Genomic DNA, 11263 nt, shown 5'->3' with positions numbered 1-11263 from the left:
ACATAATATGTAAAGTAAAATATACAGCCTGTATTAAAGATATTCACAAAACTAAAATTGAATTGAATTCGAGAACATACACCTTGTAATTACCAAAATACGAATGGTTCTATACAGTTAACTACAATTCCTATGTTTTACTTCAACTGTGTTCAGCTGTTCATCAATGACAAGTAAATGCACTCCCTTCAAGGGCCTAACTCAAGCTTTAAATTAGGACAAAACTCTCCCCATAACAAAACGATATTAATTTCCATCTCAATTCTTTTCCAAAGAGTAACCCTTGAGTCTCAGGTCTTAAATTGCTCAGGTCTATATAAACAATTTTATATGGAGCAATCCAAATAATAAAGAAGTCCATTTGTGATAAATATTCAAATACAATTAACGAAATACTTAAAGCAATTCATGGCGAAACAACTTCGATTTGGTTGTTTTGGAGTTTTAGTTTTTATTTTCTTTCTTCACCAACTAGGCTATGTGAGACAAGAATCTACAACTTAACGTTGTATTCGGACAACACAAGTTTCTACCGGGAATCGAACCTACACTATGTGATCAAAACTAGCCGGACACCCCCCAAAACATACGTTTTTCATATTAGGTGCATTGTGCTGCCAACTACTGCCAGGTACTCATTATCAGTGACCTCAGTAGTCGTTAGAAAGCAGAATGGGGCGCTACGAGGAAAAGGACTTCGAACATGGTCAGGTGATTGGCTGTCACTTGTGTCAGAAGTCTGTACGCAAGATTTCCACACTCCTAAATATCTCTAGGTCCACTGTGTCTGATGTAATAGTGAAGTGAAAACTTGAAGGGACACGTACTGCACAAAACCGTACAGGCCTACCTCGTCTGTTGACTGACAGAGACCACCGACAGTTGAAGAGGGTCGTAAAGTGTAATAGGCAGACATCTATCCAGACCATCACACAGGAATTTCAAACTGCATCAGGATCCAATCCAAGTACTATGACAGTTAGTCGTGAGGTGAGAAAACTTGGATTTCATGGTCGAGCGGCTGCTCATAAGCCACACAACACGCAGGTAAATTCCAAACGACTCCTCGCTTGGTGTAAGTAGCGTAAACATTGAACGATTGAACAGTGGCAAAACGTTGCGTGGAGTGACGAATGACGGTTGGCAGGGTGTGGGTATGGCGAATGCCCGGTGAACGTCATCTGTCAGCGTGTGTAGTACCAACAGTAAAATTCGAAGGTGGTGGTGTTACGGTCTGTGGCGGAATGGTTAGACGACCATAACATCCCTGTAATGGACTAGCCTGCACAGAGTCCTGACTTGAATCCTATAGAACACCTTTGGGATGTTTTGGAACGCCGACTTCGTGCCACCTCAGCGACCTACATCGATACCTCTCCTCAGTTCAGCACTCCGTGAAGAATGGGCTACCATTCCCCAAGAAACCTTCCAGTATCTGATTGAAAGTATGCCTGCGAGAGTGGAAGCTGTCATCAAGGCTAAGGGTGGGCCAACACCATATTGAATTCCAGTAGTACCGATGGAGGGCGCCACGAACTTGTACAGCCAGGTATCCGGATACTTTTGATCACATAGTGTAAGTTAGATTTTCATACATAGTTTCACTTCGTTATATGCTGGGTTGTATTTCTAACCAAAAATATTTTCTATTTTGTGACGCCTGGGCACAATGTTACACTAACTATTGTTTTTAGCACTTACATTTTTTCTACAGCGAGTCTTCAATTAAGAACCATACGTACGGGACATGGAAATGGGAAATAAATAAATAAACAAAACATATATACAATGAAGCGTTTCTAGACCAGACAACTGTTGCGGGTCTCGAGAATACGAATATGTTCAGTTCAGTGACGTATTTACGATTTTGTTTCGCGAGGGGCTTTGCTAGGAAATGTGAAAATTCTGCAAGATATTTCATTTACTTTACTATACTAAGTAAGATTTCGGGGGGGACTTAAGCCCGGAAGCCACCCCTAAATACGCCACTGGTTCAGTTATTCTAGTGCGATTATTCCTTTCTGTTTGACCTAACACATTTTATCACACTGACATTTCATCCGATCATTAAATATCATCACCGCTCGCAAAATTGTAATATAAACGCGTTCCTTTATCATTTCCCATAACCAGAAACCATAGTATGTCTCAAGTCTGGAATTCTGAACAAACAGATCAGTGGTTCACCAAAATCAATCTATCGACTGAGAAATGTGTGGTTAAAGAGCATATTTCGGTTGTATACATCTTGTTGCAAATACTCTGCAAGTCAGATTTTTAGTAGTTCATCAAGGGCGTACTTTTGTAACATCCTTAAGTTAATCATTTTGAGAGTATTAAAGATAGTTCTCTACCACTCCAACGGTGATCACAGCGAAACAAACATTTACCATTCTAGAGTCATATTCATGCTTCTGAATGACTCGAGGCTTTTCAGTGCCCCGAAGTTTGTGTTCCGTCAGTTTTTAAGTTCATTTGGGTAAGAAGTGACTTCATAGCTGAATACCGTTACATTTAAAAAATGTCTTCCTGAATATTTTTCATTTCAGCTCAAAACTGTCAGCATTCCACTCTAAGAAGATTTTGCATGATCATTAAAGCTAGGATATGGTCAACACAACAGAAAATTAAATGACTTGTGTTGACGTATTTTCAATATTGTAACACGTCACAAAAAGCACAGAAAGAGAGAGTCACTCCTCGTACTACCACAGCTGGATGGGTACTGACTGTGGCAACGTTCTGACAACAAGATGGCGACTCTAGTCCAGCCCACTGCCGTGTTAGGCCAAAACATCTGGTACTTTCTGGACAGCTCTCGTATTTACTGTAGATAATGAAGTTATGCAATGCATATCAACAATAATTGTTTACACGAAGTATTGTGTGCGGCAAGGTATGTACATTCACGACTTCGCTTGTCCTCAGTCTTTTGCCCCTTCTTGGAAAAATTCCTGATTTACTTTCAGGTTAGAGTACAGATATTTTTAAAGATAGATAGGTGGGCAGATTCTTTTGAAAATGACTGTACATACACGCCGCATCAAAATTAAATACAAAACTATTGTAAACACTTATTTGGTCTCATAATTATGTGCAAACTTCAATGTTGAGTTGATTTTACAATTCTTAATTCTAAACCCACGGAAATAAGCAAACAGATATTCAAATGCATATGATAAGGTTCCACGTGTTTTTACAGCATGCTAGTTGTAACCATGTGTTTCTAAACCACGTGCTAGATGTAAATACTCCATAGACTACACCCACCATCGCCAATGGTCGGCAAGGACGGAGATCAACGAAGGTAGCCGAAATTTTAGAATAAAAGAGGAGAGCACACCACAGAACACATCAATCTCGCCCAGTTGATCAAACCACCAACTCTCTAAGAGCCCTAGTCGTTGAGAGATACCTTTCCTATACGCTCCACAGTACTTAAAGTGAGCCGGAATGAGCCGGTTATGCATCCGAAAGTTAGAAAATAGGCTGGTATGGCATACCGGTAAAAATAACTTAATAAATTGTAATTTGCGTGTAGAAAAAAATGCACCCTGTATACATGTTTAATCCTGAGCCGTGTCTTGTCTTGATTACGAAAAGCAACGCGCAGTGCAGCAAGGGCGGATACAGGGGAAACTCAGAAGAGGAAACTTTCTTATTTTATATATATATAAATAAAACATATCCCAAAGTTTAGAGCCCTTAAAAGTAGCAGTATGACAACCCACCGCCCTCCCCCCCAGAAGTCGGTCCTGGATCCGCCCCTGCAGTGCTGACTACAGAACTGTCAACTGACATCTTCTAAGATGTCAACAACGAGAAAAGAAGAAATATGAACCTTATAAAAAAAACTGTGGTAGATACTGTAACTTAAGGTTCAGAAGCCAGATTGGTAAAAAATAGTTTAATATTCTAATCGTGTTCTAAAGTAGGCCTATGTACAATGTGTTTTGTATATTTTTAGAAGTCCACACTTATGTAAAAACTATAAGAATTTTACACTTTGAGCTGACAGAAAATTTGATTTTCATATCGTAAACCGGCTGCACAAAATATTTTTCTGGTCACTAGATTTGTATTATGTGCTGGTAATTATTTATCGAATATTGTGATGATTAGCATAATTTAAAGTTTTCATATTATTGAATGGAATACAATACAATACAATGAAATACAAAGGAAAACAATATTCATTGATTTATAAATATGTATTTCTATTAGGCTGATGATAGCAGTATTAGTCCTCACTCACTCACTCTCTGTCTTTCTTTCTATAGATTTTTCAATTCGAAAATGGTCCAAAAATATCAGGAGTAGAGATGCTGTTTAGGGTTATGTCAAAATTACTGCTAGGGATGGGCACGAGTCGAGCTAAAACTCGACTCAAATTTCGAGTCGGATCAAATGTAATTTTCTCAGTCGAGTCACTGCTTTTGAGGTCAAGTTTCGAGTCGAGTCGAGTTTGATATATGGTTCGCTCGTTCAGCTCGTTTCGAAATCATGGCCTGATTTGACTGGAAAGCGACAGACATGAGAAATGTAAGCAGTAATGTGGAATACTTTCAGTGTAGCTCACGACAGGGGACACTGCTCACATCTCGTCTACATCTCGATAACGAGACGACAATAGCTTTTTATAATGAGACAGCCTCAAATGTTGTGAGCATCAACATAAGTATATATTGTAGTTCTCACCATCAAAGCTGAGACCTGCACGGTCGAATTTTGAGCCCAAGTAGAAGCTCAACCGGGTAGTGATGTCAATCGGCTCGGTTTGATTCTACTGAGCGAACAGCTCGAATGAGCTCGGTTTGGATGAGCCATCGGCTCGGCTCAATTGAGCAGATGGATTGAGCAGGTTCGGTTGGGATGCGCCATCAACTCGGCTCAATTGAACAGATGGTTTGAACCGGCTTGGTTAGGATAAGCCACCAACTCGGCTTCGACTCGGCTCGGGCGAGCCATCGGCCCGAGCCGGCTTGGTTGGTGTGAACCGTCATCTCGGTTGGGTTCTCAGGTGGGCCATGAGTTCGAGCCGGTTCGGTTGGAATAAGCCATCGGCTAGAGCTGGCTCTATTGGGTGAGTTGTTGGATCAGCTTACTTTTCAGTCCGGCTCGGTACTGAATGAGCTGTGAGCCGAGCCGTTGACAATCCTAAACCCGGGCCAAACAGTTTTGAATATGTTTGGCCTGTGCCCTATAATTTCTGATAATGTCAGGCTCGAGCCGAATACTTGCTCCTCCGAAACTCAAATCCAGAAACTCGTGAATCTCAAATCCTTGCCTCCTAGACTTTAGGACTACCGATGTCGGCAGTCAACTCGTTTTTAGTATTCAAATACAAACCACATATCTTTCATGTTTATACACGGCGTTGTAATAATAATAATAATAATAATAATAATAATAATAATAATAATAATAATAATAATAATAATAATTGTAGAGTAGTAAATTGTATCATTGACAATAGAACAATTATATTGTTTATGTAGGATACTTGAAGAGAGTACTTAAAACTACACACAGGATTTGGCCCAACTTGGATCGTTTTGGCTCGACTCGACTCGAAACTCGAGTCGAGTTGGAGGAAATTTTTCGAGCCGAGTTTTCAAGTCGAGCTCATAGATATCTGTTTCGAGTCGAGTCGAGTTTCGAAGAAAACTCGCTCGTGCTTATCCTTAATTACTGCTCTAAGTGGTCATATTTGTTCCATACCGTCACCTCATCTGATGTCACTTTAAGCACTGACGCTCCAAGACCCTTAGTCATTGAGAGATACCTTTCCTATAAATATGTTCTAAGACCCATAGTCATTGAGAGATATCTTTCCTATACGTTCTAAGACTCATAGTCATTGAGAGATACCTTTCCTATACGTTGTAAGACCCCTAGTCATTGAGAGATACTTTTCCTATACGCTTTAAGACCCCTAGTCATTGAGAGATGATATTCTGCGAAATTTTTCAATTTTGAGCCCTCCATTTTGAGGATATGTCTTCGTAAAACAACATATCGTAGAACCTTTTAACAGGTTTCCTCCGTATTAACTAAACACTTTCTCATCGCTCCCGATTAAACGGTTCCAGACGTCTTGTGGCTTGTTGATGTGCATCCTTGTGAACTCTAAGCGAGCATGTATATGTGCTTCTGTTAGTTTGACCTGCAAAGCAGAACAAATAATGTGAGTACAGTTACATGTCTCTACACTGCATTCCAGACCTAAATTTGTTTCCAGGTTTGTTCCAGCATCGAATGGACTAGCCGCGTTAGCGTCAATAATCGAAACATTTTCGTTTTTCGTTGTCACTTGCGGTCTACTAAGTTTCGCCTTAGTTTCTAATCCCTGTTCTCCTTCTGCTTCGAATCGTTCAATTTAATATCTTACTGTTTTAAAAACCACGCTCATTGCTTGAGCAACTTGCTTTTTAGGTATCCCAGCCTTCCATATGAATTATTCTTCCTGTAGTTATAAGAGACAAATAGCTTACCATCTTTGGGGTTTATAGTAGCAAGCAAAACTAGGTCTTCTTTCCCCAATTCCTTAAAACTGTCGCTAAACTTGTGGAGGTAAATAAAATAACTATATTTTCCATGTTTAACGTTTTATTATCCAAAATTTGATGTAAGATATCAATAAAATTTTAAAATAATAAAAAACTATTTATCAGTACGATTTTATTTCAATAAAAGTATCTCTCTATGTACAGTATATTAACAATACATGTTCTTTACAATATGTACAGTACATATGTAAAAAGCAAGTGTAACTCGCAAAAAAAAATCTTTAATATCGTTTATTGGAGTAGGTATTAAATATATTTCACTGATATTTATGCAAGACCTATTCTATTAAATATTTTTACTGGTATTCAATAAAAGTATTTTCCATTTATTGTGTGAAAAAATCTACTTGTAACGTTAGACAATGATAGACAAACAAATATGGTATCTAAGAACTTAATTCTTCTTACGCTAAGTATCGGATTACTAAAGACATTATGTTAAGGTAGCAAAAAGTTTTCACAAGTACGAAGTTTAATTGCCAATAAATAATTCCCTTAACCCATTAGCATAGTAATCTTTTTACGCCAAATAGGCATAATTCAATGTACGAGGCGGAGTCCGAAAAGAAGTTTCCTCTCTGGTTTCCCCCCCCCCCCGGAAAGCAATGGGGGAAGCAAGACAGCGGTTGCACTCTCAACACACCCAGACACAAGTAGGTATCGTTCAGTCGTGATCCTGCAGATGGCGCCTGCGCAAAGCGGAGACGAGTTTCTCAGACTGAGTCTGGTAGCTATGGAGAGAAGGTGCATTTTGACATCGTGATCAAAGAAGGAAGTGCGAGTGGTTGTCCGCTGTGAATGGGCATGTGGCGTGTCGGGAGCAGAAATCCATAACCGTCTGATGGAAGTCTATGGCAACGCAAAACCATATTGCAACTCTTAGGTGGGAGCGCCTAGCCCATCCGCCATACAGTCCTGATCTCATACCCAGTGACCATCTGTTTCCGGCTTTCAAGAAGACTCGGCGGCACGCTCTTTGGAAGCAATGCTGAAGTCACAGAAGTTGTTCGACGCTTCTTCCGTATGCAGAGCCCTGAATTTTTTCTGGAAGGGTTTCACAAGCTTATGACAAATGTCTCAATGTACGTGGTACTTATGTGGAAAAACAAAGGTACGTCTGATCTTTAATGTCACACGCTATTTTTCATCTTACATCCCCCCACCTCTACCCACAGTTGCCTGAGGAAGCTTATTTTCGGACTCCCCTTTTGTGCCATTCGATTGACGGTTTCTTCAACCAGAAAACACAAATACACATGGCATGCTATTTCTGGAGAACAGCCTTAGTTAACAAGAGACGGACACAATGTCTCAAACCACCTGGCAAAGGACTGTGCATAAAGTGACTTCGTAAACTCAGTCGCCTAGCTAGAACTATGCATATCAAAGTACCGGTACGTTAACTTATTTTATTTACTCTAAAAGTAAAGAATAAAGTATTCTGAGATAACTAACGTTCTAAGTATTCAATAAATCCGTTCTTCAGTTACAAAACAATATTGAACATGTCATGCCATCTTTGGTCAATTATCTAAATTAATTTAAGAAAAGAACTATCACAATGTCTCAGACAATCTGACAGAGAACTGTGTATAAACTAATTCCATAAATTGAGTTTCCTGACAAGAAACTGCGCACATCAATATGTTTATTAACTTATTTTATTTAAGGTATACAGGGCTAGTGTAAATGATTCACTCTTTTCGAAAAAGCTATATTTTCCAATGTATTGTACATATACAGGCACAAAATATTTATGAAAAGAACCATGAACTCACCAAGTTTATACATCCTCTACAAATGTTCACCAATATGTGCCCCTTTGGTGACACGACACACGTCCAGACTTTTTTCCCTTCCTTTCCCTACATTTTCGACAAGTAGGCCTAATAACCTCGTGCTGCCACACTGCCACACACGATCAGAAAGATAATGGACTCATGCTGCTACACAATACAAACTTAATGAGTTATATATATATATATATATATATATATATATATATATATATATATATATATATATATGGTATATATATATATCTTTCATGTGTGAACGTGTAATACTTTTGAAAATATAGTATTTGCAAAACGAATGAATAATTTATGATAACCCTGTATGTTAACCAATAAGTATTGTTCAGTAACTTTTCATGTCCCCACCCCTAAACGATAATAGACATGTTAAAACATCTCTTATTGCAAAACCATATATACATTTATAAGAAACGATAACTATGACTCAAAAATTTCTGAGAAATATTTGTGCATAAGCTGACGGTAAGTTCGGCGGTCTGGCAGAGGACCGTACATAAATTGATCCTGTACATTCCGTCGCTTGACAGATAACTGTGTATACCAATGTGCTTATTTAACCTGTAACTGGACAATAAGTATTCTTGTCCAGTAACTTTTCATGTCCTCTCCTCCCACCTCACACTTAAACGCTCCTAAGCATGCCACACTATTTATTAAAACACATACACTTACGAAAATCGAACACAATCACTCTAAAGTTAATTTAAAAAAATAATTGTGCATGAGCCGACGATGTAAGCTTGGTTGCCAGAAAAACAGTTGTGGATGCCAATGGGCTAAAGACAAAAACTATGAATTACAATTCAGTACATATGGATTTCCTAAAATGGTGTAAACCACAAGATTTTTCTTAAAAGGTGAAACGGTTTACAGAAAATATTTAAAATAGTTCATGTGACAAAGAAATAATATAAATTTAGTATTATATTATATATAATTATTAAGCCCTTACTTGTTTCTTAAGCCCTTACAAATTTATTAAGCCCTTACTTGTTTATTTAAACTGTATAATTGTATAATATCTGATTCCGTTTTTGGTGAAAACTTGAGCATTTTAGAGGAAAAATTACATCAAACTTCATAATTTTAAAATTATATCATTTTTTGGAACATTATGAGTGTTTTTAATGACTTTCCTAACTCTACCATAATCATAATAGTAAAAATAAACATAACGATGTCAGAGATATTATACAAATACATTATTCTGGTGAAATGTCTTTTTTCATAGTCTGAGAAAATTATTTTTGGATTATTTGTGATTGCAATGTTTTTATGTATATTTTTAAATATATCTACCAATAATAGTCTGATACACAATATCTTTAATTTATATCTCCTTTATCATATAATACCTTTTTCTAAATAGATACTTTCCCAAAACAATAGTGCCAGGTTCTAATAACATACTACACGAAAATATAGTTCCCAGAACCTACAAAGAATGAAACAAAAGCATCATCTACACATAAGCATATGAAAGAATAGTTTATGAATTACGTAGTCTTACTACGGTTTACCTCACTGTGTGTAGAAACTGATATGTGTTATGTTACAGGTTACGCCATTGGAAGTGGTTCTCTTCCAAAAATTCCATACGTACAGGGTTAATATGATTCAATACAATTACCACATGTACTTTGATTATTCAAGTGGGATTTTTTTTTAAATCTTAATTCCTGTTCTCAAATTATTAGTATGGCACTTGAGTATGCAAAACTTCTTTTAAGTATTTGTGAAAAGGTTTGCGTAGTATCAAACGGCATTCTTCAGTGTTTGTCCAAACGCATTGTTGACTTTGCTAGACGGTTATAGTTTCAACACAATAGAACATACTTACATCATAACGCTATACCAGTCTTACTGTAAGATAGAAGAAGTTTTGATTGAAAAGTTTTTAAAGATATTTATAAATTTTATATTTACATCACATTTTTGTTTCGTTAGCTGTTCTTCGTTTCTGAAATACAAAACATAATATGTTTTCAACCAAGTACACAGTCAGAATTCTCCCCCATTCTCCTCCGGCTCGCATCTACCTCTTCCGAAATTCTTAAGTTTGGATAAAATATCGAGTCATTTTAATGATTGAAAATATTTGTACAGAATATGGTCTTGCTTTCAACACATAGTTCTTACAAGAAAATTGTGTGTATCTATATATTAAATATATATTTCGGGTAATTTGGGGAAATCTACAAAAATATAACATGTATACAATCTAACATAAACATTGTTGTTAATGGTGTTCATATATACAAATATATATATATAAATTTATATATATTTTCTAAGGTTATATTTTTTACCCATTCTAAACAAAATACATCATTGACTTCAAAGGACATCAAACACTTATCAAGAAATCATACACAATAATGTTTTTTTTTTTTTTTCGTTGTTACAAGGAAATAAAATAAACATTCAGTTTCGTTTTACCTATGAGATCATAAAATCGTATATTGTCGTTTACTTTTAGAATTATTTTATTATTAAGAACTGTATGTGACGTTTTTCTCCTTACATTTTATTTATCTAAAAGATGACTCATTTCCATAAATGTACGATAAATACAGGGTATCCCAGGAGGAGGAGGTGATACTTTGGAAAACGAAAGTATTGATGATTTTAAGCAAAACAGTTATATAACCATATGTTCCATTCTCAACGGTTTGAAAGCTACACTTTGTGAACCATTTTTGACTTTACGTTGCGTAGTGCTCACCCTGTAGTTATTCTACAGAGATAAGATACAGCGCATTTAAATGATGATGAGACGGCCTTTACAACGATATGCAATATGTGGCAGTAATGTCTTTGAAAGAGAAGTTATTGTGGAAAATGTTGAAAAATTAAAATTATTTTAAGATTACTTAT

The sequence above is a fragment of the Thermobia domestica genome, chromosome 4 (genome assembly GCF_964235325.1).
Source record: "Thermobia domestica chromosome 4, izTheDome1.hap1.1, whole genome shotgun sequence".
NCBI classification, from domain to species: domain Eukaryota; kingdom Metazoa; phylum Arthropoda; class Insecta; order Zygentoma; family Lepismatidae; genus Thermobia; species Thermobia domestica.
The sequence above is the reverse complement of the archived record's forward strand: the minus strand, read 5'-3'. Positions refer to the sequence as shown.